At 34.6% G+C, this 5,022-nt stretch overlaps 1 long non-coding RNA gene across 1 annotated transcript in view; it reads left to right on the top strand.

Annotated features, from left to right (window-relative positions):
* The window catches only part of LOC102485436 (uncharacterized), a 12,341-nt gene extending 10,241 nt beyond the window's left edge, over positions 1-2,100 (top strand). Inside the window, exon 3 of the long non-coding RNA XR_001369552.2 lies at positions 1,948-2,100. This is a non-coding gene — a long non-coding RNA (uncharacterized LOC102485436). The remainder of the gene's footprint in view (positions 1-1,947) is intronic.
* The last annotated feature ends 2,922 nt before the right edge of the window (positions 2,101-5,022 follow it).

The following is a 5,022-nucleotide window of genomic DNA, read 5'->3' as shown; positions in this document are numbered from 1 at the left end:
AAAAGCCAGGGGTATTTTTAAGAGGTTCTCTTGATAGTTCAACTGGTCTATTTATTCATCTCATTTCTAGTTTTACAGTTTGTTATTACTTTATAAAATTTGTATTCATATGTGTGTGTTTGTGCATGTATGTTATTATTCCAAGAATATACATTTGTTGTAAAAATTGACAGATTTATTTTATTTATTTATTTTTCTTGAGAGACATTTTTGCCATAGGGTACATATACTCACTGGAAAGACAGAGACAGACAGAAAGTGAGAACTCACCCCCCAGGGGGGATGACCATGCCACAGTCCCTCCTCCTCCATTCTCCTCTTAGGATCTTGGGCACACATGCACACGCATCCAGTGTGAAGTTTAAGTCACTGGGTCCGGGGTCAACTACGTGAAAGTCCAGTGATGTAACCATTATGGCATCTGCTGGTCCCATTTCCTGAATTTACTTTAGAGGACTAACATTTGGCATTGCTGATTCTCTCTCTGATATGTTTATTTTATTTTCTTTGACTGCTTCTTATAACTTTTTCTTTTCCCATCATCTTTAAGTAAATTTTCCATATCTAAACCATTAAGGTTGATTAGCTAATGAATTCTTAGTCTTCATTCTTAGTATTTTTGCTTTATTTATTTATTATTTATTAAGTTTTGCTAAGGAGCGCATCTGTTCACTAGAGACACCAAGAAAGAAAAGAGTGGAGCCAGCAGATGGCATGATAATTAAGGCACTGGTTATTAATTTAAGCTGGATTTAATTTTTCACTTCTTTAATTACAATAGAATTTGTAAATGTATTTGTGTATTTATTTGTACTTCAACGGCCTCTTTAATATGTGTGTTGAAATCTTTTATTTACTTGTTTTATATTTAAATACTGGATCTTTACAGCACAGAAAATTAATTTCCCCAGCATGCATACACTGTATATTGGTCTAGTCCAACATACTACCATAAACATTATCATCAACAGATAATTTATTTTTGTGTTCCTAAAATGTATTGCTCTTTAGATTTTGATTTCTACCTTCCTGTTCCCCATTGCTCATCTTCTTCCCACGCTATCTCTAGTATCCACAGTTGTTCTCCATGCTTTTGTACATTTCAATCTCTCAGTTTCAGCCATAGAGCACAAACATTCAGTATCTACTAAGTGGGACATCTAATGCCTCACTTTCACAGTCTGACCTGATTTGCTTAACATTAAATCTTCAGTGTTTGTCAATTGTCTATCAAATGCCAGGGTCTAATTTTTTTTTTAATGGCTGAGTAGTATTCCATGTGTATATGTGCCACACTTTTCCAACCCATTTATCTGTCCTTAGACATTTAGGTTGATGCCATGTCTTAATAATTGTAAATAAGGCTGCCAAAACCATAGATGTGCAAATGTTTTTCCAACTGAGTGTATTTCTGTCCTTTGGGACAGATACCCAGGAATAGAATTGCAAAATAATATGGTAGTTCTATTGTATGTTTTTGAGGAACCTCCATGTTGTTCTGCACAGTGCCCAAACTAATTTACTTTTCCACCAACAGTTTAGGAGAGTTCCCTTTCCACTGCAGCCTCACCAGCATTTATAATTTTTTACTTTTCTTAGCCGTTCTGATTGGGGTTAGGTAGTATCTCATTGTGGTTTTGACTTGCATGTCCCTTGTGATAAGAGATGTTGAATATTTTTTCATGTGCTTTTTGACTGTGTTTCTTCCTTAGAGAGTTTGTTTGCTCAGCTCATTTGCTTATCTTTTAATTGTATTTTTTTTTTTTTACTTTTTTTTTTAAAGGGGTAAACTGCTTACATTCCCTATACTGGTTATCAGTCCCTTATCTGAGGCTTAGTTTGTAAATATGTTCTCCATTTTGATGACTGTCTCTTTATTTTTATTATTGTGTCTTTTGCTGTATAGAAGCTTTTTAACGTGATATAATTCTTCTTGTCTATTTTCAGGATTATTGCCTGTACTTTGTGGATCTTGTTTAAGAAGCTTTGCCTACTGTGATGTCTCCACGAAATTCTCTTGTGTTTTGTACCAGTAGTTTTATAGTTTGAGGTTTTATGTTTCGATGTTTGATCCATTTTGAATTGATATTTGTTAATGATGAGACATAGGGTTCCAGTTTCATTTTTCTGCAGGTGAATATCTAGTTTTCCTACACCACTTGCTGAAGAGATTTTATTTTTCCTACTGACTTGTCTTATGCCCTTTGTCAGAAATCAGTTCTGCATGTTTTGGCATTAATGTTGTTCTATTGGTTTACATACCTGTTATTGTGCAAGTACCATACTGTTTTGATTATCGCAGCTCTGTAATATGTCTTTGTCAGAAATCAGTTCTGCATGTTTTGGCATTAATGTTGTTCTATTGGTTTACATACCTGTTATTGTGCAAGTACCATACTGTTTTGATTATCGCAGCTCTGTAATATGTTTTTTGGGTCAGAGAGTGAGATGCCTCCTACTTTATTCTTTTTGTGCAGTATTGCTTTGACAATGTGGGGGCTTTTGATGATTCCAGTAAAATTTTATGATTATTAAAAAATAAGATTGTTTTTTCTAATTCTGTGAAGAACATCTCTGGTAATTTGATCAAGACTGCATTAAATTTATAGATTTATTTTGGTAAAATAGATTTTTTGATTATATTAATCCTTCCAATCCAGGGCATGGGATGTCATTTCACATTTTGTATCATTTTCAATTTCCCTTTTAATTTTTCAATAATTTTTCTTGTAAAGGTCTTTGGTCAGTTTTATTTCTAGGTATCTTATGCTTTACGTGGTTATTGTAAATGGGCTTGTTTTTTTTTTCAATTCTATAATACCTCAGTCTGTTCACAGTTAGTAAATAAAAATGCTATAGAATGTTGTAAGTGGATTTTCTATCCTGCCACTTTACTGTATTTATTTATTACATTTCAGAATTATTTTTGTGAATTCCTTTGGATTTCTATGTATATATCATGTCATCTATAAAAAGAGATCATTTTACTTCTTATCCTGTTTGAATACCTTTTACTTTATTCTCTTGTCTGACTGTATTGTCTAGGACTTGCAGCACTATATTGAAAAAGAAAGGAGAAAGTTGGCAGCCTTGTCTTATTCCAGTGTTTAGTAGAAAAGCTTTCATTTACTGCCCACTCAGTATGAAAACTCTTATAAGGGTTTTTCACATATTGCTTTTATTGAGAAGTTATTTCTTCTATTTTGATTTTGCTGAGTCTTAATCATGAAGTAATGTTGTATTTTATCAGATGTTATTTGTGTACCAGTTGATATGATCATATCGTTTTTATCTTTTTTTCTGTTAATATGATGTATTACATTTTTTTGTTTTACATATGTTGAACCACCTTTGCATCCGTGGAATAAAGCCTACCTGGACATGGTGCATAATTTTTTAACTTGTCATTGGATACAGTTTGCTAGTAACTTGTGGAGAATTTTTGTGTCAATATTCAACAGGCTTGTTGGTCTGTAGTTTGTTTGTTATTGTTAAGTACTTGTCTATTCAGGAATGAGGGTGATGGAAGCTTCATAGAATGAGTTTGGGAGAATTTATTCCTTTTGGGTCTTTAGAAATATTACACTGAGAGTTCGCTCTTCTTTAAAAATTCTGTAGAATTCCGAAGTGAAGCCATCAAGAACAGGGCTGTTGTTTGTTGGGAGACTATTTATTACTGATTCTATCACATTGTTTCTTATTGGTCTCTTTAGGCTTTTCATGTCTTCTTAATTCAGTCTTAGTAAATTATATGCATCCAGAAATTTGTCCATTATTTTTATTTATTTATTTACTTACTTAAATTTTGTTCATTTCATCCAGGTTTCCTTTTTTATTGGTGTATAGTCACTTATAATTTTTTTATAGAGATCGCAGATGTGTTTATTTTTAATACCCATCATCCATGAATTCATAGGGAATAAATCCCAGTAGCTCAGGCTCCTTTCCATTGGTTTTCACAAAGTGTGCTTCTCTGGGCAGAGCAAGCCGGTGCTTCTATTTCTGGTCATTTTCCTTCACATATTTTAGGAAGCTATCTCTGCTCCTTGAATGCTTAATGTGCTTAATACACTTGGCAAGAACCTTGCCCTTAACTTGTTTGTTTACAATAATGCCAGCAACATGCTGGGTAACATTGTAGACTCTTTCAGTTTTGCCATGGTAACATTTGTGGGCATTCTTTTTGCACAGTACCCATTACCTTGATGTCTACAATATCACCTTTCTTGTAGATTCGCATATATGTTGTCAAAGGAACCACTCTATGTTTTCTAAAAGGCCTAGAGTACATATATCAGGTGCCTCTCCTCTTTTCCTTTGTGTGCATCATATTGGTTAATTACTGGAAGGTGGCAGTTCCAGCCAAAAGGCTCTCATGATAGTTTTTCATGATCTTTTGTATTAAATTGGAGGAGTCCGACCCGGCGAGGCCCCAGGATCTGTCTGAGCCCCCCGATCTTTGAGCTCTGCTTTCAGTCGGATCAACACATTGGCAAGGCCACTGTTGTGCACCCCCCGACCTTGGAACAAAGCTTGGGTCACTTAGCATGTCAGCAAGACTGTTTGCTATTTGCTCTAGAAACTGGCAGCCTTACTGGGAAGCAGACCCCCCTCTGACTCCCCAATTTACTACTATAAAAGAATTGCATAGCTTTCCTATACATCCTGAGTGTACGATAAAATTTTTCAGGAAGTCCCCTGACCTACCGCTCCCCTTTGCTCTGATCACTTACTATTAATTACAATGCTTTACCTCCGTAGTCACAATAGAGGGTGGGCTAAAGTTCTTTCTAGGCAGAAGTAATCTCGACCTTTGGAAGGTCCTTTAAAATACATCCTTTCTTTACCTAAGATAGGATTAGGCCAAAACTGGCCCAAGACAACTCTGCCCTCTCCAAGTGAAATAGATAAATATATTAGAATTCCTTAAATTAGGTTATAGATCCCTACAAAACTGTATAAGTATCATTCTTTATTAAAATCCATAAAAACTAATATCTATTCTTGAGATTTTCTTTTCTC

The sequence above is a fragment of the Tupaia chinensis genome, unplaced genomic scaffold, assembly GCF_000334495.1.
Source record: "Tupaia chinensis unplaced genomic scaffold, TupChi_1.0 Scaffold143929_1, whole genome shotgun sequence".
NCBI classification, from domain to species: domain Eukaryota; kingdom Metazoa; phylum Chordata; class Mammalia; order Scandentia; family Tupaiidae; genus Tupaia; species Tupaia belangeri.
The sequence above is the reverse complement of the archived record's forward strand: the minus strand, read 5'-3'. Positions and strand labels throughout refer to the sequence as shown.